Source organism: Podarcis muralis, chromosome 3 (assembly GCF_964188315.1).
Source record: "Podarcis muralis chromosome 3, rPodMur119.hap1.1, whole genome shotgun sequence".
NCBI classification, from domain to species: Eukaryota; Metazoa; Chordata; class Lepidosauria; order Squamata; family Lacertidae; genus Podarcis; species Podarcis muralis.
The window spans coordinates 76,694,577-76,708,207 of NC_135657.1; positions in this window are offsets into that span (position 1 = coordinate 76,694,577).

Here is a 13,631-nt window from a genome sequence, read left to right on the forward strand (position 1 = left end):
ATTTTTGATATATCCATATTTGTTGAGTAGAGATTCTCCCAGCTATGGTCACCCAATGTGACAATTTCAATAGAGTGTCAAAAGGAAACAAAGACTTTTAATCCCCATCCACACAGGCAGAGTTCATTCACATAGATCCTACAAATAAACCAAATGCCACTCAAATAATTGTAAGCATATCGCCAAACTCAAAATCCATTTGCATCAGTGAAGTGGAAAGATGCATTTTGCTTATTTGTTCATTTTGAACAATCTGATAACATCTTCCTCTCCACATTCCTACCCCCACTCTACCTTGCATCAGTTCTTATTGAAGATGTGAAATATTTTAAATGTGAACAAAAACCAGTTTACTGAATTGCTGACACAGTAGTTTTAAAAATGGTGGATAAGAAATAAACATGGATAACATATTTCTTTAAAAAATCATGTTCTATTTCCTTGAATTGTATGATCTGACAGCAACCGTGAAAGACAATTTTTACAGTGAAGGTTTGGTTTAGAACTAATTATAATCTGAATTCTTGTGTTTAAACTGTTTTCAATAACAGAATTACTAAACACACATATTTACAGATAAAGGCTTGAACTACAGTTGCTCTGCTCATGGGATGCTCTTGCTGGGTGGCAAATTTTTCTCTGTACAGCATTACATTTCCATGGGTGGAAATGAATTTTGCAATGTTGTTCTCCCACCAGTCAATGTGTACAGAAATGCATATACTAAAGTGTGTATCTACATGTATGCATTAGTGCAAAAACATACAAAATGTATTACATCAGGGAAACATAAATTTTAGGGAAGATGTGCTTTGCAAAAATGTGTATATTAGGCGAATGTGTATACAAAAATGTGTATCTTATGACAAATTTGCATTAAAAAGATGATGAACTTTCATGAGGTGAGGACTTTCAAAATCAAGATATATCACAAATGGATGAGGAAATGGGATAACTGAACTTATGGAACAGAAACTGAGAGTAACAGAAATTCACAGGATGACCCATCACTACTTGGAGGTAATCCATCCAGGGCAAAACCACAAGGAAGGACCACCTCTCCCCATATGAACTGACCTGGACCCTGTGATCATCATCTAAGGCCTTGAAGGTAGCAAGGTGAGAATGGGCATTTTTTGCAGGGAGTCTTCGTTTGTGGAGGCTTTCCTGGCACCTTCGCTATATATCTTTTGACGCCAGGCAAAAACATTCCTCTTCCCTCAGGCCTTTAGCTAATTAAACAATCTGTGGCCTTTTATTGTTTTTGTTTGTTACTACGGTATGTCTTTTTATATTTCAAACCCCCCTGTGATCCTTGGATGAAGGGAGGTATATGTTGGAATTATAAATGCAAGGAGAGAACATTCTACAAACATATAAAAAATTTAAGAGTAATGAATCAACAGGGCAAAAATTATGGGTCAAATTCCCATGGTCACTTTCCTGGAAGTGAATTGCACAATCCCAAGAAAGTTAAGTGTGCCAAACTTAGAAATCAATGGGACTTAAGGGCTTAACTGTTTCTTTTAAAGCCCATTGATTTTAATGGAATATAAGTTTAGCCAACATTTTGTCTTTTTCTTTTTTTTCCTGCTTGTTCCCAAAGTGTTTGGAGTCAGGGTGAAAAAGAGTCTTGCTCCTCAGCTTTCAGCAGACCTTATGAATTCATTTTATGCTAATTAGTCTGAGTCCATGAAAGCTAAAGCAAAGAGTCATTATTTGGGTAGTCCCTGGAAATTTAACCCCATTGTGGGAAACTAGAACTAAAGTCCTATTTGGATTGTTGGATTTATGAAGAGCAGAGGCAAGCCAAGATTTGTTGCGTTGAAAAAAGGGAATACTTTATATAATGCCCCTTCCATTTTTGTCCTCACATCACCCCTATGAGGTAGGTGATCCTTATCACATCAATTGGCACAGAAATAGTTTTTAAAAATAAATTATAGCAAGATCAGATAAAAACAAAATTAGAAGCAGAGGGGGGAAGAAACAGATGGGGTAAATTGTGTTTATTTCCTTTAAAGCAGACATGTTTATTTTTTTGTAATATGCTAAAATGGGGTATAAATGTTTAAATAAATAAATAAATATTTAGAAGGTTATTTAGTCAGGTTCAAGTTTCTTTTTCTTAATTGCAGCCACTTATTCCTTCCATTAACAACCATTAATATTACTACTGTTAACATCAACACATTACTCATGTGCTTTGATTATTAATATGGAAATGTTATCCAATAGTGTTTGTCAACAGCCTAAAGCTATCGGCTTCTCTGGAAGAATTTTTCATTCTAAGTCATTTATTTTTGCTTTTGTAGTAGCTGACCTGTCTCAAATCTGTCCCTGTTTATACAAAAACAAAAGATGCCAAAAGTGAAAGACAATGTTCCTGATGAAGTCACCACCTGAAGCAGGTGTAGAGAGAAAGAAGCAATTATTTCTTCAATTCTCATAACTTAATGCTCTTGTGTATACAGCCTCAAATTACATTGGCCTTTTTTCTTCACCACCATATCCAGCTACAAATGGATGTGTCTAATTGGCCATCCGCTATTAACAGAATTACGACTTTTGTTTCTGGGGTTTTGTTTCCTGCTGAGAGTGTGCATTTGTTTGTTTGTGTGTGTTTCAGCTTATCATTTCAGAGATGCACTAGCTTGCATTTTATCCAAGCTGAATTTCATTTTTTTTCTGCCCATGTTGCTAATTTTCTAGTTTTGTTTTTGTGTTCTTTCTCAGTCCTCACTTGTGTACGTTGTACACCATAATCTATTGTCAGCAAATTTCCTAAGGTGAAAATGTTTACTCTTTTCTCCCCACCCTTTATGTTACCACAATATATATGTTTCAAGAGAAAAGAGCTGATACTGATCTTTGCAGCTCCTGTTCTTATCAGAAATGTATAGCTGACATTTAAAAACTGCCTTTCAGCTGTTGGCAGAGGTAACCCTCCCTTCCATGTATTTCACTTGATATTATGTGGGCTGGTAGCCCAGGGATGAGAAGCCAGTCACAGTTTGGCCTGTACCTGCTCAACTCACTCTGAGGTAAACCTGAACCAAAATTTCTCATAAGACATTTTCCAGAGAAAATTTATCAGATTTCTGTTTTTCTCATACCCAACTGAACCACCTGAAAAAGAAAACCACTTTGCATAATTTTCTGCAAATATTCTGGGGTTTTGTTTTTTTTTTGTAGTAGTAGCAGCAGCTGTTTCCCTCCTTGCCCCCCCCCCCCCCAACAAAAATTCACACACAGAAAGCATTAGAATGGCGCTACATCTAGAGCATTATGGAGGATGCAAAAAGGCAGGCAGGCAGGCTGCCAGGCTGTCAGCCCAGTGCCTGCTGTGGCTACATGCCATGACAAGTAAAGAAATAACTTGGGGGGGGGGGTAGCAAGAAGCTCTGGTAACCCACCCCTTAGAAAATGTTGGAGAAATTCGGTGGAATGCTCACCACTCCCTCCCCCTTCCGACTAATATGCTGGAAATTTTGGGAAATAATTTTGTGCAGTTCTAGTTTGAGAAGCCAACCACTTTATAGAGCCTCACTGGTGGTTCTTTGTGTCACCTGTTCCTTTGCGTTGTATTCCCCAACCGTTCACAGTATGTGAGATCAGGTCAGCATTTCCCTCCCCTTGGAAGCAGTTGCGGTACCTCAGCCTTGCTGCCATAGTTCCTGAGTTGAGGCCTCTTAGAAATATATATTATATAGGCCTTAATACTTTCAACATGTACAGCTATATTGCCTTTTATTTTTTATTTTTAAAACAATAACACTACTAGAAGAGCAGACTATATAGAGGTGTATTAAATTTGAAAATTTAAGAAGAAATACTGTCACTTTCCATTTCTTCTCACCTTGCCCCTCCAAAACACCCACAACAACCCTCTTGCTCTGACCTTCATTTCTGCTTTACCTTTGACCACTCTAGCCCCTTTCAGTCATTCTGCAACTGAGTTCAATGAGAGAAGATTCTGTCCCTCTAACCTGTACTGCGATGCCACTACACACAAGATGAAACCTAGAATTTAATCAATAGTTTATGACACAAGAGCAACTAAATCAATGTCCGAGAGACTGGGCAATAAGTGAGAGATACGTTTTCATATATGTATCATCTGAACTTGGGGGTTATATTCGGATCACTTCAGGTCTATTTTTAGAAGAAACTGAACAAACCTTCAATTAGTAGAAGGATTGAGAATAAATGATGCTGGATTTCTTTCAACGCCTCATTTCAAAAATTATGTGTGCACCTAGAGATTTTACCTTTTGTGGCAATGACAAATAATTTTGCTTATTTATTAATAATATTATAAATAACCTGTTCCATTGAATTGGCCCAAAGTAGGGTGCATCAGTCAGGTAAAAGAAATTTATATTGCCACTGAAGGTTCATTAACCTTTCTGCTCTTTTCCATTTCTTTCAGTTATACCTTCCATCTGTGACAGACATAGAGGAAAGGCTTAAGTGATTATTGTTTCAAATATTTTAGGTAAATCTCTCTCTCACAAAAGCTTATGATAACTCCAGGGAAGATTAGGGAAAGGGTTCTTGTATGTGTTTAGTGCAGGCATGTTTCAAGATGTCCACTGCACCCTCTTAATCCACTAATGTTATAATCCTATTAAAATCAAGTCATCTTAGATTTATTTCTTATGAAACATGCTGTTCTGTGCTGGCATTCTGAAGGTGAACTGTGGCCCATGCAGAGAATTAGAGAGCCAGCCTAAGACCTCTGGCCTACATAAATTTCGCCAAAGCCCTCACAGCGCAGGCAAGCAGGATATTAATGGTGCGCATTTTGTGTGACACAGAGATTAAGCATATCCTTCATATGATTTTATATATATATATATATATATATATATATATATATATATATATATATAAATTGGTTTGCATTTCATCACTATTATAGGGTCAGTGGGTACCTGAAAGCCAGCCATATTCTTATACATGTAAATTGTTCAGGGAACATGTGTTTTCAGGCAGTCAACAAGAGTTTGATGGGCGTACAGTGCTAAAAAGACATGATCAAGATTGGATATATCAGTTGTACCTAATGACTGTGAGTTTGCAAACACGTTTCCCCTCCCTAAACTATTGCCAGAGGCAGCAAAATACAATGGGTTGTATCCAAAGAAGTTGTTCCACTAGCGCAAAGTCTTCCACCTGTTACCACAAGACTTACTATCCCTCTCCTCTCCCCTCATGCCCCCTACATCCACAATTTTGTTCTGAGCTTTCTCTTGGCCCTCTGGAGCAGAGTGGGATAATACATGGGGAGAGGAGATGGAGAGGAAGATCTCTTGCACAGGCAGAGAGGTCTTTGAGTGACTGAAAAATACTTTGTTGGGTAGAACCCCAACATCATTGAGTGCAACAGCGAATTCTAGCACAACAGCGAATTCTCCTCTCCTCAATCTTCTCCCAGATTCATTCTAGAGGGTTGGGAGAACTCCCAGAACAATGGGCGGGGGGAGGCAAGAAGAAGGGAGATCATTTTGTCTGGCAAATAGAAATGATTGTGCTGATGGAACAATCCTATTAATCTGCTGTTGAATTCCACCCAATGTACGGTACTTACATTACTTATATTCAATTATTTCAGTAGCTCTATTATGAGTATGACTGACACTAGGCATCACCCAAAGAATCTCTTCCATGCAGAGGAGCAAAACATGCACACCATGGTACTCAATAAATCTCTAGTGTAGACTATGAGGCAGTGCTCCTAAGCACACTTACTTGGGAGTAAGCTTCATGGAATACAATGGAACTTGCTTCTGAAATATTGCAGGGCCCTCCAAGTGGTGTTAGAATACAGCTCCCTGACTGTTGGTCATGTTGCCTCAGGTTGATGATAGTTGGAGTCCAATAGCATCCTGAGAGCCACATGTTAGCCACCCCCAAATGATTAAGCATGCACTGTTATATTATTTTTCTATTTCCCATGCATATACAAATGAAGAAAATTACGTATAATCTCTTTAAAATGAATTTCATAACTCATCTTTTAGATTCCATCACACATTTAAACTTGTGTGAGCAAGGTATTATTATCCTAGCAAAAGGAGCCCTCCTGGATTCCAGCCGAGAATTAAAAAGGAAGACTAAGTGCAGACTATGCTAAAATATAATTCCTTCTATAGTGTTATTTTCCTAAAATATAGAGGCCACAACAAAGCAGCAGCATCTTAATCCGATTTTTCACAGGAGTTATCCATAAGTCTCCAGGCTGAGTAAGTAGAATATCTCATACTTTTTGGCTCAGAAAATCCCTTTCTTCAGGATCACAAGGACTGACCTTTCTATTTGTCACTGGAAGTACATGGACATTAAGAAGGGCTGTGTCAGGAAAGGAGAACAGAAGAGGATGTATGGAGTTCAGAACAGTCTGCAAAAAGAAAAGTCTGACAACTACCCAATTTTGACCCAATTTCTCCTTTTCCCTAGGTAGCCAGAAATATGCAATATGTGTCAGTCCTATTCCCAGTAAAGTGAAGTTCCCCCAAAGTCTAATATTGTATTTTCCATTACAAAACTACACTGGACAACCTTTTTTAGTGCTTGAGTAAGCGCTATAGTGCTTACCTTCTTGACAATGAATGCTTAAAAGAGAAAGGCCCCAGATGGCAAAATGCAGGAAGATGTGGTTTAAAATGTGAATAGAAGTTTAATTTACCTAACTAAGCCTACTCATGGTCTTTTAAATTGTAGTATCTGAGACGAGATGTGCATCTGAGTTTGATCTCTCTCAGGACAGAATGGACGACTGATTGCTTGGGCATTTTTCTGTATTTGGATTTTATGTCCTGTCGATTCTGAAAGAGAGCTGATATATGGCTTTTGTGAAGATAGGTAGGTGAAGAACAGTTGGGCTATGGAATACAACATCTGGAAAATGAGTCCCCATAAACATGCTATGGCGATGAATCACACGAGTCATAATTGAAATATCTACTGTTAAAACCACCAGTACACAATCCTTTACACGTCACACACTTACCTGGGATTAAGTGCTACTGAAATCAGTACTATTTCTGAGGATATGCATGGGTTTGCACTGTATGTTAAAAGCTGGTCTTTTGGGGAGGCAAACTTGTGACCCACTAAGTGAAATGCAGTCCACCAGCCATGTATTATGGCTTCTAAAGTCTTCCTTTTTTTTCAGTCTGCCCAGAATGGCAAAAAGACAGTAGCTATCAATCACCTGACAGGCAAAAGTCCATGGATTGTTTTGACTGCCTGTGCCTTTGCGGGTCACAAATTGGGCAGGCTTGGTTTAGCAAATTCATTCATAAGGAAAGAACTCCTTTTGTTTTATGATTTGTAATGTATTATAATCATAGAATCCAGTGGCGGAGCGTGGGTTGTCAGCACCCGGGGCAAGGCAAGTAATTTGCGCCCCCTAACCTGGTGCGGAGAGATAGTCCCTCGCTCTCTCTCCGCACCGCACCACACACCTGGCACCCTCCACTCCACAGTGGGCGGCGACCCGGCGGCTCGGATCGGATTCGCACAGCCAGCACTGCAGTGAGAGAGAGTGAGTGAGCCAGGTAGGGGCAGAGAGCTGCGAGTGCGAGCGCGCCCCCCCCCATATGTTGTGCCCGGTGCGGCCGGCCCCCCTGCACCCCTCACGCTACGCCACTGATAGAATCATAGCATTGGAAGGAACCCTGAGAATCATATAGTCCAACTATATGCAGCTGTCTCTTACGGGTATCTAACCTATAACCTTGGCATGATCATCTCTAACCAACTGAGCTATCCAGTTCATAGCTCCTGCCAACCTAGCAGTTCAAAAGCACACCAGTGCAAGTAGATAAATAGGTACCGCTGCAGCAGGAAGGTAAACAGCATTTCTGTATGATCTGGCTTTTCTGTGTGCTCTGGCCACATGAAGTGAGATGAGCGCCACACCCCATAGTCGCCTTTGACTGGACTTAACCATCCAGGAGTCCTTTACCATTTACCTTTTATTTATAACAGGTAGGGCACATAATTTATTAAATCTGTTGTTGTTTTTTAAATTATCTGTTACGAAACCCCAAATATCTGCAAGCTACTTTGGCCAACTGTTCAAGGTGGCTTCTTGATCAAAGGACTTTTGTGGAAAACAAAAATATGTAAATAGCATGGGGTGAACTGTCCATGAAAATTCACAAAACACAGGATAATCCATGGCTGGAAAGGATTTCTGAACATCAGAAACAACCATTAAAAAAAAGAAGTGTTAATTCAGAGAAAGCAGAAAAGAAACCCTTTGAAGTTCTGGCATTGGCTTGACAGTAAGAGAACATTCATTCCCAATGGATGTTCTCTAGACTGTGTGGGGAAACGCTTCCATGGACTGATTACTCTATTTGCCTGTGAAGGAGGGCCCAGACAGACAAGCACAAAATCCTACAGTGTCTGTGAGAAAGAGAAATATCACTTTCCTGACAAAACTGTCGACCGTTCCAGCGATTATGTGCCATCTGTTGGTTTCAGCGGTTCAGATGCCTCAGAGGCCTCTGGAAAAAGAAATCTCATTTGTGATGGAAGGTTGAATGTGCAACTGAAAGGTAACTTCAGCTGAGCAAGTGGCCAGCTAATCCCCTTAGTACACAGGGACAGGGCTGCCACCAGCTCTAATTGATTCTGAAATGAATCTGTATAGAAAATTAGAAGGTTTGGATTCCCGTGTGAGCTTCAATAAAGGGCCAGGATGTAAGCCTGACAACTGAATAGATTCAGAAATGAAAATCTGATAAGCGGCTTAAAACTGTACTTAAGACCAGAAATGATTTGAATGCTCTTGTTAATGGCACACATTGTACATTGTCACCTAGTTAATTTCCCTCTGAAGATGGCTTCCTGCGTAGCAGAAGAGGAATATGCCAGCCATTTGCAGCCTTTTCTCCGTACATACATACATTTATTAAATTCCATCCTCCTTCTCCAGTAGCTGGAAGGCAGAAAAGAGAGGATTAGGTTGCTGCAGTTCCTCGGTGGCTGCTGTCAGTTCACCATGCCAAACTTCAAATATGAACTGTTGCATGTACCGTCACACAGGCATTGCTTTCACGTCTTAATTTGCAAATGAGGAGCCGACATTCGCTGTGCCTCGTATTTGCGCACGGTTCCATTGCATGAAAAGCAAACACTGTCACTGCTGGCTATTTTGTTTCTGCCTTCACAGATATTGTACGGCCTATTTAGGAATTTTCTGCATATCTCCCCTCCCCCATCCTTAGCTTAGAGAGAGAGAGAGAGAGAGAGAGAGAGAGAGAGAGAGAGAGAGAGAGAGTCACAGAGCTGCAGTGTTCTCATATTTTATTCAGGAAGCTGAACTGCAATGTATGAGGCCTTTGCAACATTTTATTGCAATTTAAAGCTGTATTTTGAAACCCATCCTCTCTGCCTTGTTCTGTTTCCTTTTTGGTCTGAAAACTTACCTACATATGTTTATTCTATACATATTTTGTGTGTGCATAAATATATACATAAATATCCACAGAGTTGAAAGGAAAATTTATCTGCAGGGTTACGCATTTATTTAATATAGATTACACACACATGGATAAAGCACATCATAATGATAATGAAGCTCATGCCAATGTGCATCCTATGTTATTGTATTATTTTCCTCCATTACGGTCTTTTAAATGAAATGCAAGTTCAGTTTTATGCAAGCAAAACACCATGTCTAGTGGTTATGTAAACTATATGTGGAGGGGAATATTGTTGCACTCCACCTCAGTCTCTGAGCAGTGTGAGATTTGAGGGGCCCAGGCTCTTACCCAGGACTCGTTTTCCCTTTGGAAATGTGGCACAGCAGAGACTGTGGTGTCTTTACATTTATTTACACATACAGTATATACGACTTGAGCCTACGATGGAAGGGTTCAAAGCATTACGCTCCAAGAGGCTCCTGTTTCTCCTATTGCTGCAGCCTTGCATCCAAAAAGGTTCTCTGTTCCTATGCTCATCTTGCTGCATTTTACAGACTGAAAACTTTTTCTCTGCTAACTATCTGTGGAATGAGGGGCTCACACTCATCTGCTGCCCAGTAATCCGCCATTACCTTCCTTTTGTTTTCCACAATGCCTCTTATCCCAGGCAATTTCCTGAGTGCAGAAAAACTGGTTTGGCCTGTATTTTGACACTGATAAATTCAGTCTGGAGCCAGTGTGGTGTAGTGGTTAAGAGCGGTAGTCTCGTAATCTGGGGAACCGGGTTCGCGTCTCCGCTCCTCCACCTGCAGCTGCTGGGTGACCTTGGGCCAGTCACACTTCTTTGAAGTCTCTCAGCCCCACTCACCTCACAGAGTGTTTGTTGTGGGGGAGGAAGGGAAAGGAGAATGTTAGCTGCTTTGAGACTCCTTAAAGGGAGTGAAAGGCGGGATATCAAATCCAAACTCCTCCTCCTCCTCCTCCTCCATCTAAGCATTTATTAAATTCCAACACCAACTAGACCCAGAAATTTAGGGAAGTATCTGGCACACAGGAATTTAAGGGAGTCAAGGCACCCACAAACTCGTAACAATATTTTGAGAGCAGAGAGTTCTCAGGCAAGTTCTTTTCATTCAAAATTGCTTGCAAAAGAAAAAGAAAAAAGAAATGCATGTTGCTACTTTTAAAAGCCCATTCCAAACATTCTCCCATGAATGCTAAGAGTTTTAGAAAATGAGGTGTAGCAGTTCAGAATTAAGGAAGCTGATCATGTTGCAGAATCAGTTTTGTTTCACCTCATAGACATGGCTGTAAACTTCAAACTGGATCTCTCTCTCTCTGTCAAATATGATACAACAGAAACAAGCAAGCAAAAGAAAAAGTAAAGCAGACAACTCTGGAAGGCCACTTAACTTTCTGGTCCTACTTACATTAACCTTTTAGTGGCTGATTTTCATTTAGGACAGAGGGTGTTAATTAAAAGCTGTTGCTAATTCCAATAATTCCTTCACATTATTATATTCTGCTTCTTTTAATACAAGTTTAGGTTTTAGAATTTCCAGAGGGGTAGCCATGATAGTCTGTTGCATTCTCAGAGAAAGTGGGGAGAAGTTGATTACTAATCTTCTTCACTTAGTGAGATCAATGGTTTTTAGCAAATAAACAAGATTGACTGTCTGATACCAATTCTAGTTTGCAGAGCATTTTGCTGGCACATTTTCTCAAACTTTAAAACTTACTACATGAGCCCTGCCTCATCCAAAAGTCAGGAAATGGCTTAGCTTCTCCAATATCCTAGCTTTGTCCAACCTGGTCACTCTAATAATATCAATTCTGACCCCTATGCTGGCTGCATAGCCAGTCACCAGTTGCCCCTCAATTACATCAAAAGTAGCTTCCTCATACTATGCCTTAAAGGCATCAGTTCAGTAGTTTGTTCAAGCTGGTATAAAATTATTTCGGAAATGATGTGAAGGGACATAGCTTATCAGATGGTATTATTGCTGAGGCACTGATGTCTATGTGGAGAAATGGAACTGCATCTATAGCACACTTTTTTACCCAATGCCTTACTTGTTCTGACATGTGGAATCTCTGTCCTCAAATGCCCTAAGAAAAAACTGCACTCCTTCATTTTTTTTTTAACAATAAAGACCTACCTAAAAGACTTGAGTCTCCCTTTGCACAAAGTATGTTTTCTAACTTTCCTACCAGAGCACTTAAAAAAGAAAAGAAAAGAAAAAAAAAAAGAAAAAAAAGCTATGGATAGCTCAAGACACCACCTCTCCACCTCATTGCTTACCGTTTTTGCACAATATAATCTTTTGAAAAGTGAGATGTTTGACATCTCTCTCACAGGAAATCCTGCATCTGTTTTGACAGTGCTATCTCCAGCATGTCTTTTTCACCAGGTAAACTTGTCTAGAAGGGGAAAATAGAAATAACACCACCACAGCTCTGTGTGTGTGTGTGTGTGTGTTGGTTGCTATGCTTAAATTGCATAGCAACAAAACTCAGGACACTGGCCTATATTCCATGGGAAACCGAGAAAATTTGGCCGTAAGCATCAGGTAGATAGATAAAAACTGAAATATACCACACCTCATTGATTATTAATGCAACTGAACAGGTTGGGAGAAGGTGGAAAGCAAAGACCCTAAGGTTATTTTTGGAAAATCACATTGAAAATGAAAACTTAATTATAACTCTGCAATGAGTAGCACCACCCATTTTATGTGACTGAACTGTTTAAATATTTGGAGAAGAGATACCAAAATTAAAGTAGTGGAAACTGTAGGGATATTGAAAATGAAGCAAAGGAAAGGTATCATCCTAACAATAGCCTAAAAGTGAAATCTTTTTGTTTGCTTGGCTTTGTTTTAAAGCGGGGTTGGGGAACCTTAGTTCTATGGAGGGCTTTTGAGCCATGGGAAAAGTCAATTGGGAGCTGGAGCAAATGGTGGGAGGAGCAATAGTCAATGGTGGGTGGGATCACCTTTCTTTCCCTTCCTCTCCCTATCTCTCTGGGAACCAGAGCTGTCTGTCAGCTGAAAGAGAATGGTGGAGGCTTGTCTCTGCACTTGTTGCACAGCTGGAGCTCCAATCACATGGAAGTCATATAGGCAGAGGAATTATCATCAGGAAGTGGTACCTAGTGCTTTCCCTTACTCAGCCTTTCCCAAGGGAAAAGATGCACTGCTGACTGCCCTTTCCTTTCCTGATGGAAAGGCTGGGAAGAGGGTACACTGTTGGGCAGTGCTTTCCCAAGGTCCATGGTGTGCCTTCTTCAGGCAGTGACATCCAGGGGTCCTTCTTCACTTGGATGTGGTCCAGTAGCGGTGGGTTCCCTACCCAAGTTTTAAACAATGAGATGTTTATTATACACTGGGTGACAATTCTCTCTTGCAGGGTAACTTAATGTGTTGGTGCCCATATCCATATAAATGTTCTTTTGTCTGATGGTCAGTAATACTGTCTGTTGCTAAATAGCCTCCTTTCCCTAATGGAGTGGGTGGGATAAGGTTGTTTTGGTTGTAGAGTCCCAGAGGTCAAGGCAAGGTTGGCTAGGTATAAAATGGAATCTGAAATCTCACAAGAAAATCTTTCTCCTTGTCCTCCTGGCCATGGGTGGAGACAGGTCAACCCTCATACCCACTTGCTGTACTTTGGAGACCATGTTGGCTAGGAAGTATTTTCTCTGGGTATGCATGCCTAGATTGGCATGTGGGCTTGAATGTTGTTGTCATTTTTCATTTTGTGTTGTCTGATGGATAGGGACCGATAGGGATAAGACTTTCAGTATTGGTAAATCTTTCTTAGTTGGATTGGCTTATACCAGAGGATTGTGGTGGTTGGATAGCTTTTCAATGTGATTGGGCAGGCAACTTGGATTATATGGCCTCTTCTCTCCACATTGGTATTTAGTTAAGCCTTTTCACTTAAGGTAACATCTGGTCAAGTTCACCCTTATTATTACATGTCTAAGCTCCGATGAAGGAAGAAGAATCAGAAATCAATTTTTCTCAAATGGATCTAATGATTTTGGATCTTATCATGTTTGTATTGGAGATTAGATTATTTTTTAAAGAAGCAATTAAAATATTTATAGAAATAAAACAAAAATGTACATTTGCCAAAGATGTCAATGCCCAAACTCTACAATTAGTTCTCACTGTTATGTGAATTTAC